This window comes from Sebastes umbrosus, chromosome 3, assembly GCF_015220745.1.
Source record: "Sebastes umbrosus isolate fSebUmb1 chromosome 3, fSebUmb1.pri, whole genome shotgun sequence".
Taxonomy (NCBI): Eukaryota; Metazoa; Chordata; class Actinopteri; order Perciformes; family Sebastidae; genus Sebastes; species Sebastes umbrosus.
The window spans coordinates 16664755-16680789 of NC_051271.1; the positions used below are offsets into that span (position 1 = coordinate 16664755).

Here is a 16035-nt window from a genome sequence, read left to right on the forward strand (position 1 = left end):
ACATCGACTCAACAGGTTTTTTCCATATGTTTTTATCCCACACATCCATTTGGTTATTTGTTATCTCCAAAGGTCGCGAGAGTGTTGCTCTCAAGGCCTTTACACACAAAACGGTTTGTTTTGTTTTTATTCTTTGTAATTTAGTTCAGACAACAGAGCCTGTGGGTTGTTGTTTCATAAATATAGATGCAACTCAACACGTTCTGCACAACATGATTGGTTGACGCCTTTATTTGCGGTACGAAAGCTCTGAAAAATCTACCTCACTCTGTAAAAATGAATGTCATTTTTTTGCTGCTTAAATATTCATGTTCTGTGTGAAAGTATTCATGACAAAAATATATATATATTGACGTGCGAAATAATCGCATGAAAAAATGCCCCTGGTGTTTAACGGCCATCACTTTCGATGTCGAATTTTCAAACCTTCCAACAATCCAAGAAAGTACGAAGGGTCGAATTTTAATTCCACACTGACAGTTTCTACCTATAAAAATACAATTGATCATTTTAATAGAGATAAACAGAAAGTTAAAGGTTCAAACATTTTAATGAGTTCAAGTCACGTCGATTATTTACAATCACTACAGCATTCAGATTTGATTTAATATTTGCATGTGCATAATATATAAAACTAAAATTAGTTTTTATTTTAATTTTCAATTATTTCTAAATGAAAAATAAAATTAAAACATCATTGACAAATTTAAAAATTAATAAATTATGTGAACTCCAGAACACAGCACCACGGTCACATTGAAGTTGAATGTTGATGATGTATTTTCAAATTGGCAGACACAAATTGAAATTGAAATTTGATTACACACCATCATTTCAATATCATGAACTCTGGGCTTCAATATGTAACAAGCTTCAGTATGTAACAAGTAATTAAGTCAGTGTTCGAGTTAGTTAGAAACTCATGGATGAAAGATCCTTCAACCAATCAGGACTGAGCTTTCATCTGAGCGATCAGAGGATTCCCGTTGTTCAGACTGACAGATATTTACACTGTATCACCAACAACTTTACATTTTTTTCAACAGGAGCTGATAAAGTTTGTTTACGAGATTGCAGAAGTGTATTTTGGGAAGTGTTGTTCCCAAATAATGAGACTGTTTTGCCAAACTCATGATGGACTACAAGTTCCCTGATACATGAAAACATCTTTGGACACAAACTTCCCCCTGAAGTTCCCCTCTCTCAGGTGTTTTTCTGCTCACACAGGATGGATTTTATCGCTGGGTGGAGTTTGAGATGAAGGATATCATTGTTCTTGACTTGAAGTGGCCATCGACATACGGTGTGCCGACACTCCCCCTCCGCCCCAGGTGAACATGCCCTCCCCGGTTTTCATTCTCCTTTCTCTTCAGTTTCAAGCGTAACGGACGCCTCGCCAAGACCGAACCCAGACCTCCGCTCTCATTCCGATTCATGGCCGCTCTAGTCGTCCATTGTTCCCACTGAGACCCTGTGCGTCATGAATAGCCAATAAAAAGCCCATCGTTCCTGAAGAAAAGGTGCCCGGAGATGCAGTGATGGCCTCCATACAGCTCTCAGCGTGGAAACCATCTGTTCGCTCGGCCCCCTGCTCGCTGTGTGAAAGGGATAATTGAGTGTTATAGAGAGCGGAGAATAGATCCCTCTGCTGCTTATTTGTATTCTTTAGAAAGAGCCAGGGGTTTCACACCACATCTGCCCCTTAGCTCCATTCAGCCCCATTCACTGTCTCATCAATTAGCACACTCAATTAAGCCCTCATAATCCTTTTAGCGACACACAAGTGCTCCATCGAACGCCACGCCCGCCATGGAGAAGTGGCAACAAATGAGACTTTAGTGACTGTTTTCTTTGGGAAGAAGGAGGGGAAACAATGCAGACTGATGGCAGTGTGAGTCCTTCAACACTTCATTATGAGAGTTGATGGTTGAAAAGCTGAGTGCCGCCGCAGCTGGCAGCGAGCTGCTGAAGGCGGTGGCTGCTGGCAGCGTGAACGAGCTCCCTGCTCTATTTGTCGCCCATTGTTCACCAGATTATGAGCTGCCTTTTCACTGCAGTGTTACAATTAATTAAAGGAGGGTTGAATAGCGAGGCAGTCAGTCAGGCACATGCAGGCCGGAGGAGGTCTGTATGCAGAGGAACTGTGAAAACGGACTAAATGCCAACGGTGTCGATCCCGTCGCTGCTGATGAAAAGCTGCTGGTTTAATCCCTATTAGTGCCGCGTGAGCCACGACTGATATGAATCTAACAGGTTTAATCTGCAGACTCAGTGCTGATGCACTGTAAAACACATGAATATAATAATATTTATTAGCAACTTAATATATAAGTTTAAATATAAATTGTAATCATTTGAAGTTTACATTTTTTTATAATAACAATGCGACTCATAGCGCTGAACCTCCAGTGAATGATCATCTGAATCTGCAGCTCCTCTCGGCTTTACGGAGCTTAATAGTGAGTTTCAGCTCCTTATTTACATGTTTGGCCCACAACTTTACGGTTCTGGTTCACTCTCGTAGCTCTCACAGCGTCATTCTCAGAGAAAAAGTTGTAAAAAGCCAATGAAAAAACCTGCTCAGCAACAAACAGCAGACAGACACATTCAGAAACTAGCCGGTGAACATAGTGAAGCATTTAGCAGCTAAAGAGACAGACATTTCCCTCAGGAGTTGGCTTGCCGTAGTAGGTGGTGTTACCGCAGTTGCACGTATACCGTCGTTTTCAGGCATACACTGATTACATTACTTGTCCATCGCCCCCACCATCATTTAGCTTCTTTATTAGAAATAAACCCATTTAATTCATTTTCGCATATCAGCGCCGTGTTATCAATAAATAGTCGGACGACGGACGCCACAAACTGAAAGTGAAAGTGTCTGCTCCGTATTGAGTCTCAGCTCTGAGTAGCAGGAGTCAGATTTCACACACGGGACGAGAGAGAGTTGACAGACAAGACTAAGGTGGAGGATTTGGTGTCAAAGGGAAAAAGCAAAAGCGCCTATTTGGCAATATTTCGGATTTAAACCCAATGCTACAAGAGAACCATGCTGTTAATGAGGCAATCGCCGTGCGGAGGACGGAGCGGTCACAGCTGGTGTGTGCTGCGCTAGGTGGAAACCTGCGGCTCTCAGCGAAAGCTCGGCCAGAGAGGCCAGACACACAGCCACCCAATGTTAAGGATCAAAGCACTGCTCTACATATTGAGCGTCATCTATTCTTGTAAAATGTCCAGTGTAATCTGTAACAAATTCAAAAAGGGAAACCGGAAGACGGTGGATATACAAGCCGTTGTTATGATACGTACATGAAATAAAGCTTAGCTTCATTCCAGATGGCCATGTCGCTGTAAATATATCCGTGTATTGGAATGATCAGATGAGATGAAGATGAAAAATGACAAGAGCCATCTGTGTTTTCCTTCTTGACTTTACTCGTTGGCTTGCTTTCCTGACTTCCGTTTCTCTTCTCGTGCACTGATTCGTTTAAGCTGAATAGCCGATCAGAGAGATTTCTCTCACAGACTGGCTCCGCTGCCGATTCAACATGCTGACTCGCCCGAAAACCTTCAGACGAACTAGGCCGACAGATGCTCACTGACGGCAGCAAAAGGTCCAACGGCCGACCGTCGGCATGATGTGTCAGGGTCTTGTTATAAAGAATCTTATTAAACTTAAAAGAACTGCTTTGAGACAATCAAACTATTCTCTTCAAGGGCTCGTCCTGGATTTGAACCCTGGCCCTCTTACACCTGAAGCTAGACTCATACCCCTAGACCAATGAGCCAAGACATGTATACCTCATATGATACTTGTGCAGAGAACAACCTGAATCTCAAAAGGTGAGGGGTTGAAATCCATTGAAAAAGATGAAAAAATTGATCTCATCATAAGGTCCATTTAGTAGCTGTTCTGGAGCTTTCAATCACATCACATGACCTTCGTCAGTAGATGGAGTTGGCTCAGTTGTCAAAGAATTGCAGATGTTCAAATTTACTTTTTCTGGGCTCTTTTTTCATCCATGTTGGTTTAAAAATTGAGATTCAATTCATTACAAGGTCCATTTAGTAGCACACAACTAAAAACAAACTGTAAACAGCATATAAAAGAAAAGTCTTATGCATGAAACTGAAGCACAGTCAAGATGGGGTGTCCCAAAATTGTCTCAAATTGTACTTGAGGGACTCCCAGGGGCCCCTGTGGGAATTCTGGGGGGCCCCCAGAGTAATCAGTACTGGTTTAATGCCACTCCCTGGAGGTTTGGTTACATCTCTGTCAGGCTGAATCAGAGGAATAAGTTCGTATAATGATGCAAAAAGCATGTACGTGGGAATATTTGTAATTGATAAAGTGGTGAAGCAGAAGAGGAGAAAGACAAAGAAGAATGTACTCGATGTGCTGGCGTTTTTGGGTCATGAGAGGATGAGGCCATCTTCTTGTCTCAAATGAGAGTGTCTAAAATAAACCCAAAAGGCTCAACCCACACACTGAACCTTGGGAAAAGGCTTTAACACGTCGTATTAAAGCTCTATAATTGTTTTTATGGATTGCTTCTTGTAGCCATAATTGTTCACGACTCCATAAACAAGAGAGAAGCGGTCCAGATGGTTCATTAGAGTGCTGAAAGCTCGTTTGAGCGTCTCGCTCGCGTCGCAACCCGACGTGTAAAACAAGGAGAGAATCTGTTAAAGACACTTCCCTGAGAAAAGTGTTGAAATAAAAAGCACAGAAAGCTGAGAGAGAGTGTTTCTCAGCAGTCGTCACTGTTGTGTTTCTGCACTGCATTTCAGAAGTCACGTAACAGAGTGGGCAGGGACTGTAATGTCTGCTAAAACGTTTATGCTGATGTAGTTTGTGTGTCTGTAGGTGGTGTCAAATTAATTATGCAAGATACACCTGTACAGGTGGCCAGTCAGTCACATATTCACATCCAAAGTTCACCTGAACAATGTCTTCAAACAGAGACAGCGAGACAAACGCCACACAGACAGACAGCCAGCAGATATAAACCCAGTGAGCTAACAGTGCTAACCAGCATTTGGTTTAACTCTCAGGACTGGAGGGATCAAATTAACGAATGGCAGGGAAGAAGTGGATTCCTATTCATAGGAAAAAAGAAACTGCTTGGGCTCGTCCGGGATTTGAACCCGGGACCTCTCGCACCCAAAGCGAGAATCATACCCCTAGACCAACGAGCCATGAAGTGCTCCATTGTTTCAATGAAACAGTGTCACTTCATCATTGTTGAATCACATTGGACACAGTAGGAAATATAAAGCAATAAGTCGTGTTCCTTTTCACTTTGAGGGAACTATGCTAACAGTTTCCCCCTGCTTCCATTCTTTTTGCTAAGCTAGGCTAAACAGCTCCCGGAGAGGAGCTAACTAACTCCAAAGAAAGACACACATGTTTATTATGGTGGCGTTTCAACAAGGTAAATGTAATGAGGATCATTCATAGTTTTTAGACAGACTGTAAACTCTTCAGATGCAGATGCGTCTGGTTCAGCAGGTAACAGGAACTAGGGATGTCACGAGAACCACATGTGATGGTACTCGTTTTTCTACAATGCCGGCGGTACCGTGGATCAGGGCTTAAGACTAACGGCGTCCCGTTGATGATTGAAAATGTGATTGGGACGCAGTAAACTCACTATCGACGCGTCTAGGGCGCCGTATTATTTCCCTGATAATGCTATACTGTGAACAACAAATCTGTGTTGAAGTCGGCAGGATGAGAGCTGGTAAACTAACAGCTAACGTTATCTAGCTTTCATCCTGCCGATTTCAACACGTGAGGTGCCATTGATTTACATTATGCGTTCAGGCCCTATTTGGTAAAAAATAGTATTGGGCAAAGGTAAATTATGAAGTTATCATTATGTGTTCAAATTAGGGATGTCCATAATTAACCGTTTAACCGTTAACCAACATTAAGCATTTTAACTGATTAACGCTATCGGTTATAACGGTTAAAAGAAATGTTAATAATTAACTCAAAAGCTGAGCGGCTCAGAGGAGCGGCTCGTCACTTTAAGGACAAAAGCTGGCCAACCTCAAGAGGCGGAGCCGGAGTTGCAGGATACAGGAAGTCGGCTCCGGTCTCTGCTCGCTTGAGCTAGTTCAAATGTAATCTTGTGAAATGTAGATTTTGGTGAGAAACTTGAATAAATCCAGTAGTTTGAAGGAGATGCTTTCACAGCAATATAAAATAGATAATAGAGAGGGAATTATGAGCTGTTTAACTTCCTAACAAAGACCAGTATGCAAATGATAATAAAGGAGTGAATGCTGAAGTACATGGGATTCATCGATTCTCTTTTGTTTTTTACCGTGGTATCTAATTGAAATCGAGAATTGAGGAATTTTACTGCTATTGGTATTGACTACTAAATTTCTGGTATCATGACATCCCTAGCAGGGACAGACGAGTTACTTTCCCGTTAAAAACTGACCCAAACATCGGCCATTTAGATGAAGCGTCTCCTTCAAAGTGTCTTACAGCGCTGTGAGTGAATGTTTAGCCTGACGGGTTGCAGTGGGAATGAACCTCGTGACCTCTGCTCTGGCTGTGTTGGTGCCTCGCTCTAACCACCGAGAGACCACAGTCATGTTATTATGGGATTCTTACACAGCAGGACGTCAACATAGATGAGACACAGTTCATCTCTTTTGCCTTCTTATCAGCATCAACACTTTCCCTTTACACAACCTAACACAATCCTTCACTTTAACAGGAGTGCACACTGCAGCACAGTATGCCAAGTGTAAACTGGGTGTGTCATTATTACATGTAAGTAAATGTTCTGTTTTGGCAGCTTTGAGTGTAAAAGACATTACTGGACATTTACAGAGTCATGGGAAACCCTTTGTTTCCATCCAGTTGTCATAAATTTTGTTCTTTATATGCATCTGGAGAGTCGAAGCTCTGAGTGAAATTCTGCTGCTGATAAAGTCTCCCAGACCGTTGACCTCGATTTCATCTCCCCGTAGCTTTGAAGAATAACTGTATGTTGACAAAATAATAATAGAATACCTGTTGAAGGTCAAACAGACTCTCAATCTAACTGAATATTTTCCTCGGTGAGTGAGCAGGTGGCTTGTTTTTTAAATAAGTTATAAGATGTATAGGGGACAAAGCATGTCTCTATGACGAGAGCAAAAATTAGGGCTGTCAATCTATTCAAATATTTAATCGCGGTTAATCGCATGATTGTCCATAGTTAATCATAATTAATTTTCAAATTAATCTCAAATTTTTTATCTGTTCAAAATGTACCTTAAAAGGAGATTTGTCTAGTATTTAATACTCTTATCAACGTGGGAGTGGGCCGATATGCTTGCTTTATGTAAATGTATGTATATATTTATTATTGGAAATCAATTAACAACACAAAACAATGACAGATATTGTCCAGAAACCCTCACAGGTACTGCATTTAGCATAAAAAAGGGCTCAAAATAAGCTCAAATCATAACATGACAAACTCGAGCCCAACAGACAACAACAGCTGTCAGTGTGTCAGTGTGCTGACTTGACTATGACTTGCCCCAAACTGCATGTGATTATCATAAAATGGGCATGTCTGTAAAGGGGAGACTCGATTATTTTCTCGATTAATCGATTAGTTTAGGCTAAAAAAGTCTTGTTTTGTCCACAACTCAAAGATAGTATCATAGAGGAGTAAAGAAATCAGAAAATATTCACATTTAAGTAGCTGGAATCAGGGACTTTTTACTTTTATTTTCTTAAAAAATTACTCAAACCGATTAAGTTCATATAAATTTACGCCCTGAGGGGAGAGGGTAAAGATAAGGAACGACTCTCTGGCTACATACAAATGAATGACCATTAGATTCCTGTGGCGGTGCATTTGTTCAAAAACACTGATATACACTAGAAGGCTTCCTATGTCTCTGGATGAGGAGTTTTGTGGGTGAAGCTGCACCTGACGGACTAAAGTATGTAAACCTCAACAGTCCTGGCAAAAACACAGGACACAGAGAATACCAAACAGACCGACATGACGTAAAAGGCAGAGCTGAACGCCCTGATAAGACAGAACAGTGGGAGACTGTGGTCTACAGACTCATTAAAGGTCTTTATGAGTCCAGGGGAAGGTTTTTATTCTCCTGACTCAGTGGTCTGCTGCTGCGTTCCCATGTCACGCTTTAAATAAAAAAAACAACCCTCTTCTTCTTCTTATCAGCAGCCGTCTGAGTCGAGGTGAGAGTGAGTCAGAGCAGCAGTGAACGTCTAACGCTGCTGTAGGCTATCTGAGATACAGTCTGCAGGTTTCCTCTCAGGACACCATCATACAGCAGCAACCTGCACACATTCCCTTCACACGTCCACTTATTCTCAACATCAGTGGCTCCCAAACGTTTTTGTCAAAAAGCTGGAAGCTTTTTTATCGTTCCCAAATGATTAAGATTCATTCAATGTTTGTTCCACATCTCCCCCCCTGTGCACACATATCCGTCCTGCAATGCCTCACCACCACCAGCCCAGCCAGGCCTGCCCCAGTTTGGGAACCACTGCACAAGATTAGATGTCGGCTAAATTTGGTTGAAAGGAGAATGTTTTTTTCAGACGACTAGGTTACACAACTGCTCCTGTAACAGTATTTCAATGACTATATTTCAGTGTGAAGCAGCATCTAAATGCACAGTGAAATATAGTTACTGAATAGCTGAAACACAGATTACTAAAAAAAACTTAAACTTTTGACCATTTTTGACTAAGTTTTAATCTAAACCTTACCCACAAATCACAGAATCAGTCCTTACGGTGCAGGTTAGACAGCTCCAAGGACATAAATACAGTTATTATAACATTTTTACCATTTTGTGCAACCCTCAAATTTGGTAGTAGCACTATTCGTCTGATTGATTTATAAAAAGGGGTGATGAAAAAATCAAGTCAGCATAGTACCCTGATATTTTGCATGGCAATATTGTATCGATACACGGGCGTCAAGTATTGATCTTTTATTATATAAAGTATTAATCTCTTAACAATTCGACAGCCCACCGGCAGCTATTCTTTCTTTCAGAGGCTGTAGTGGGCTCAGTCTTAAAGAGTGAAGAAACTGGTATCATATGAAACTAGAAACCCTAAAAAATCTTATCTTATTAGATAAAACAGATGTTGACAAACTGCATAATTTGCAGTTGAAAAAAGGTAATATATTGCAATAAAGTGGAAACGCTTATAGTGATCACGTCTGTCCAGATCAAATTGATCACTATAAGCGGATGATTATTATAACCAAATCTTTGTCGTTGTGCATCATTTCTCATGCAGATTATCATCTAATTGATATTTCGATATTTATTACATGAATACAAAGTAATGAAGCGGACCGCTTTGCTATTTACTGGCTCGCTTCTTCAACCTTTTCCCTCATCAAGGGTGAGGCATTGCCATTTTTGGCCGGCTCTGCAGCACAAGCGTGCATGCAAATGAACGGCGCCCCTTTGCCGGGGCTCCTTGTTCTCTCACCCGGTAGCAGCATGGAGGGAAATGGATGACGGTCATCGCAAAATGTTTAAAATCAGAATAAGATCATATCGTGATAATATCATATCACGCAGCCTCAGGTGATTCCCAACCTTATGTAAAAATATTTAAAGGTGGCATCACAATTTCTTGGCTGCCCTGTAGCACAAAATGACCATAACCTCTCTAAGGGTGTTATCAGGTTTATTAATATCCAAATATCCAGCCCCAGTTTCAACAAAAAAGGTTGAAATCTCTGTGTGTTGTTGGCGCAGAAACATGTTGACAGCTGATACAAGAGTTTGTCTTCCAGCTGCCTCTTATTTCCACTTGTCAGTCATTTCACACCTCTGTATCTGAGCTGTGATAACCACGACAACACACCAGGTGCCACACCACTACACTGTGTCTTAGGGCTGCATGATATTGGAATGAAACTGACATTGGATTTTTTTCTGCAATATATATTGCGATATGAGAAAATACAGGAAATATTAACCCTGAATTTTGTAGGCTACATTTTAAAGTGTTGACAATCATGCCGGGAGCCTCGTTCCTCCCAGCGGGGAGAGAGGGCACAGTGAGCAGTGAGATCAGTCCACAACCCAGGAAGCTGCAAGGTCCGGGTGAGGGTTGCGGTAAAGCTCACTTTCGGAGCCGCGAGCCACCTTCACGCCGGGCCTTTCCAAGCTGAACAACTATACCCGGTCGCGGAGCACATGGAGGAAATGCGTGGCGTGCTGGGTTAGGGTTAGGGGTTAACCCTATGCCGGTGCTGGCGTTGGTCAGCCAGCACCGGGGATCTTCCCATACCGAGCAGCCTTCTCTGACCAACCGAGTTGGATCCCCCGGGGCGGACTTCAGGGATGGCCACCCGTTGAGAAGTGTGACAATATTTTCAGGTTCATTATAAAACTGTGGCGGCTGTAACGATTCACATACTACATCGATGTATCGATTTATATTCCTACGATCCAACTACATCGATAGGTACTCGGCAAGTTGTCCTTCATGGGAGACGTATATCGATAAAAAATGCATTTACTTTATATTTACTATATATTTACTAAGGATTTGCACCTCGTATTTAAGGATGACAAAGTGTTTTTTAGCACTTTTATTAGTAAAAAAATATTAAACTTTACTCTGGTTCTCCAGACATGCGCCAGCTCTGCCCTCCGCGAGCATGCTGTCACCATTTTGGATTGGAAAGGCTTATTATATTCCTATTTTATTGTTCAACACAGGCCATTTCGGTATAATATGACAATAGCGTAGAAATAATTTTGTTTTACTTTTGTAGGGCTCTTTGTCGGTGGACGTTTTACTGTCGTCCGGAAGTCGCTTTCAGTCCAAAATGGCGGCAGGGTAGCTCTGCTGCTGGGCGCTGATGTTGCAATGGAACCATTGACTTTCACTTCATAGCAATAATACATTCTTTATGCGAATGACATAAGCTGATAGGAAGAAACATGAATCCAAGCCAAAAATAACAGAGAAGTTGCAGGCGTCTGACAGAGTTCATCCTCAACAGAGCAAAAACACAAAAAGTCCAACTCACAGTTTGGCGTCAGTCCTGGAGAAACAGTTTTTGGTCCGAAAGATGAAACCAGACGGCAGCGGAGGTGAAATCTTCATCAGGACGTTCACCAACGGTCCCTTCCAGTCAGTAATGCCGTTATCCGACCTTGAAGCATTTGAACGGCCCTAGCTGTTCCCGGTGGTCTGTTTGACCTTGAACCCAGCGCTTATGGGTCCAAGCTCACACTCCACTCGCTCACTTATCTACTAAGCTAGCTAAGTTAAAGAAACTGCTGCTTGCAGGTTGCTACCAAAACCCTTAATTATCAGCCTATAGCTGAGCAGTCAGCATCTTTACTCCAGCTAGCTCAGCGGCTAACTGCTACGTGATTTCAGTTTGCTACAGTCTTGCTAATATACATCTTTTTGGGGTTGTACCCACATTGTTGAATGCACTTGTTGTGAGTCACTTTGGATAAAAGCATCAGCTAAATAAATGTAATGCAATGTAGTGTAGAAGATAGGATCTGGTATTGAGGTCACATGCTTTGTGCAGTACACATAATCTTCCACCCAAACTTTCTCCACAACTATAACAACGCCACGCTACAGAGACATTATTATTCACATAATAGTGTAAAAATATACGACAATCAAAGGAATCATCAGCTTGGTTGGAATAATTGGAACATTATTTGATCATAAAACAAACTGAATGAAGTGATCAGGTTACAGGCCCGTGGGCTGACCAGAGCTTATCAATAATTGACAGCATCCTCTGATGGACTTCCATCACATCACAGCTGTCACCTTTAACCTTCAGAAATCAATAACCAGCTCGTCTGCTGCTTCTCATCGACGCCCCGCTGGGAGTGCTGGTCTCTGGTCAGCAGCAGGGCTCTTCATTAAGATCAAGTGATACCAGCTGCTTCACTAACAGTATATCTGCTGTATCTACCATGGCTATTGGTAAATGATCAGGACCATAAAGATAAAATTATATTTTATTTCTATGGAACTGACCCTTGCATCTTCTCCAATCATCTATTATAGTATTCATTATTAGTTCTCGGTTATTTAGTATTTGGATTTTATTTTTATTTTCTCTTTTAGTGAAACTAAACTGGATTGATTGGGAGGCGAGGGTGGGTGAGATCTGGGTTACTTTACTACAGATACTTTAAATTATTTTAACTAGTTGAATTGTATTGTACTTCTGTTGAAAACCCAATAAAAGAATTTATAATGTAGGCCAATTTACTTTTTAAATGAACGGAGCCACACAGCTTGAGTTAGCAGTATCAGCTAACGTTAGCATGCTCACAATCAATGTTTAATTATATAATCAGTTACAAAACACAATGAGAAACCTGCAGGATGTTTGTGTACTGAGGAGTTGATGTTTAAGATGCATCAACAAAACATATTGGCGAGCTAAATTGGTACTAAGGCGGGAGGTTATTACAGTAACTGAAATCACTTTTAAAATCCATTTAAGTGAATTCATTAAATTTTAATTTAAAGGATACATCTGATGACTTTCTATATTTTCTTATCATCATCAAATATCATGTGTACTCAAACAAACAGCATCAAAGCCTGATATCTATTCTTTTTTCTGGTGAAATATATGTATGCAACGCTGGACACTATGGCGACATAAATATCCCACAATGCAATACCTTAGTGACGACAGCGCTCTAACCGACATTGACGGAAAGCTCTGTAACGTCTAATTCTCAAAAAACTTAATTTTGGTCACATGATGTTGGCACGGGTTACCATAGGTACACATCTCCAAAGAGGCAGCAAGGAGGCTCTCAGGAAGTGACGACGTAAAATTACTGCTCAGTTCGTCTGAAAAGATACGTACTACTATTTATTCACACAAAAGTATGTTGAACAATAGTACACATATTGGGTATGTAGTGCATAGTATGCGATTTCTGACGAGCCTTTATTAAAAAAAATCTAACTATTTGTGTTGTTAAAGATTTACGTCTTCAGTAGGAACCAATGGGCTTGGAGCTGAGAGCCACAGGCAGGAAGTCAGACAGTATTGAGAGACGGACTAACATGTTGTTGGTTTGGCTGCTGCACATGAGATTTGTTGACAATAAGGAAAATATAATCAGCCTCATCCTTTCGATTACATCCTCTCCCCACAGTGCGTTGCAGGACGTGCTGCTTGTTTTGGGGCTCAAACCTGTGACTCTGTGGTAACCGAGCAGACTAACTGTCTGACCTTCAGGGCCTTCCTGTCAACAGCTTAGAGGAGAGGAAAAACTTTAAAATGATCCAAAACTTCAATTTCCTCTTAAGCAGAAAAAAAAAGACGAGCCCGGCTTCCAGCTCTCTGCTCTGACATCATCACCTCTACAGCTCTTGTTTAAGGGGTTACCATGGAAACCGCTGTTGTATAAACCATCAGATACTCCCACATTTTCTCAGTTATTAAACACACACACATACACGGTGTCATGCAATACTATAGACGGTACCCCCAACCTCGTCCTCCTCGCTGTGAACTCTAAGAACTCTCCCGTCTTCAGTTAGTAAACTTTAGTCTGGTAAACCTCAGTGCTCGTTCCTCGACCTCTCTGGTTCACCAACACAAATGCTCTCAGTCTGAAAGCCCTGAGGTGAGCGAGCTTTGGTTAAATCTCATAATGGGTCACAGATTTATTGAGGTTCGTCTGACAGGGGAACAGAATTACTGAAATACCAACTGAGTGAATCTTTTTGCCCTAATAGCAGCTGATCCTGTCCAGAGACAGTTTTCTCAAAAAATCCCCCACTGCATTTATGTGAAATGTGCTGTAAATATTCATCAGAATGACCCTGATGAAGGCAGCAAGCTTGGTTTCACAATAAAGTTGCTCTTTATACTTCAACTGTCAGGCTATTAAATAGGCATTATTAGTCACTATACTGTAAGACCCATATATGTGGGTCAGTAGGGGCCTACTACACCTAAATAAGTGGTTGTTTTAGTGCTTAAACTTAAAGAAGTTGTAGTTTTATTGGCGTGACGTGACGTGGCGTGGCGTGGCGTGGCGTGGCGTGGCGTGGCGTGGCGTGACGTGACGTGACGTGACGTGACGTGACGTGACGTGACGTGACGTGACGCGATGTGACGCGACGCGATGGGCAGGACTGAAAGATTTGTAATGCTATGTTTACATTAGCATTTCAGTCGGAGCTGTTCATGCGGCTGCAGACCCTTGTTGCATCGTGTGGAGGTGGAGGAGAACTTTCCATTAATTTTGCCGTGAGGTATCTGCAGCGATCGGCTTTTAACCGGCTTTTAGAAGTAGCAGAGCTTTGTAATTACATTGCTGGTTGTGCTGGCAGCTCTTTAAAGCCCACGGTCCGTTATGCTCCTTATTGTTCTCCCCAGGGCATCATGGGAAGACTGTAAACTTCAGCTGCACAGTTTTATGGGTTTTTGCTCTGAAATGACACAGTGATCCGGGCAGGAGAGGAGCCGAGGCAGACGGTATGAGTTACAGGTGAGGGGTTCAAATTCAAATAAAAACTGTTACCTGAGGTTCATTATTTAATATTAAAATGTGGAACAGCCAGTCCTTTTAAAGGTCACCCCGGTGTGGTTTTCTCTTTCATCACTGCAGAAGGTTTTCCAGCTTTTATAATGTTAGCAGAACCCGAGACCTCTCGCACTCGAAGCTAGAATCATACCCTAGACCAGTGTTTCCCCAATAATGCCAATGCCCAAATGCTTCTCGTGCACTGATTCGTTGAAGATGAACAACCAATCAGAGGGATTTCTCACACCGACAGGCTGACAACATGCTGAATCGGCCAACAAGCCTCTGACACGGGCAGACTAGTGAGCAGATTCAGCCTGATGTCCTTCAGTCCTCTGAAGGATACACATAAACACATCCTTTGAAATGAAACAGCTAATATATCTGCTTTTAAAAGACATCTATTAGCAAGACTCTGCCCACAATCCCTTATTTCATTCTAGAGTACAAAATCAGCTTCTGTGATTGTTCACAGGATGTGAAGGTCTGTCAGACTGTATTAGCATTGCTGTAACAACAACCTCCTGATTAAAGACTCTCACACAGACCAATATGCTTATACTGTCAAGGGCTCGTCCGGGATTTGAACCCGGGACCTCTCGCACCCGAAGCGAGAATCATACCCCTAGACCAACGAGCCAAGACAAGGGCTGTGTCCTATGCTTTGAATCAAGAGACTATTGACTACAATAGCGGCTTTTATGGGCAGGGGATGGGCAGCCAATCCCAGAATTCCCCTTGGTACACTCTGGTCTAAGCGGGTCAAAGTGAGTCGTCTTCCTGTCCGTTGACGTGACGTCCCCTGAGGATCATTGACCTTTTCAGAATGCAGCTTTATGCTGCTGCAAAGACTCTAAATGTGAAGGATTGAATAGAAGAGGTTGATAAGAAATAATTCAAATCCAGAGGATGAGGAAGTATTCCACCATCCTAGGTGTGTATAGTTGTGACTTGATGCTGTTGCTGTCTGGAGTCACAGATCAATTTCTTGACTTAATGTTAGAAATTAGGTGATCGTGACTCATATTTTTGACAACCACAGATCAAAAGGATTCATACAGGTGGAAAGCAGCCCAGTCGCCAGGAAAAAATGTTGCCATTGTTCGTTTCTGCAAACCATGGATATGTTGAAAGTGGACGTTTTTGCAGCATGTGAACAATGTAGTACAATGAACGACGTGCAGAGCAGGTGACGTAATATATCGAGCGACCGTTATTGAAAGTTGTGTGGAATAATAACCCTATTACGTTGTTGCGTTGCGTTGTTGCGTTACGTTGTTGCCAAGAAATAGTATGAAATATAATAAGCCCATTTCCCAAATTGTCGACCTTTTCCTTTAAAGGCCAAGACACTCCAAGCCGACATCAAAGAACTAGCGGCGATGAAGGCCAACTGTTGTGTCGCTTCACTTTATCTTTGTCTTGGCCGTCAAGTTGCACTTGTAGTACAAGACTACAGCCGGT

The 16035-nt window shown here is 42.0% G+C and overlaps 1 long non-coding RNA gene and 2 other non-coding genes across 3 annotated transcripts; all 3 read right to left on the minus strand.

Annotated features, from left to right (window-relative positions):
- Nucleotides 1–3387: 3387 nt before the first annotated feature.
- LOC119485967 lies at nt 3388–14877 on the minus strand. Its single transcript, XR_005206408.1, has 3 exons — nt 14851–14877; nt 11597–11601; nt 3388–3535 (listed from the first exon to the last, which is right to left on the minus strand). It is a non-coding gene; the product is annotated as an uncharacterized LOC119485967 (long non-coding RNA).
- Nucleotides 5128–5199, minus strand: trnap-ugg. Its single transcript has one exon. It is a non-coding gene; the product is annotated as a tRNA-Pro (tRNA).
- Nucleotides 14878–15139: 262 nt separating the features above from the next.
- Nucleotides 15140–15211, minus strand: trnap-cgg. Its single transcript has one exon. It is a non-coding gene; the product is annotated as a tRNA-Pro (tRNA).
- Nucleotides 15212–16035: the final 824 nt, after the last annotated feature.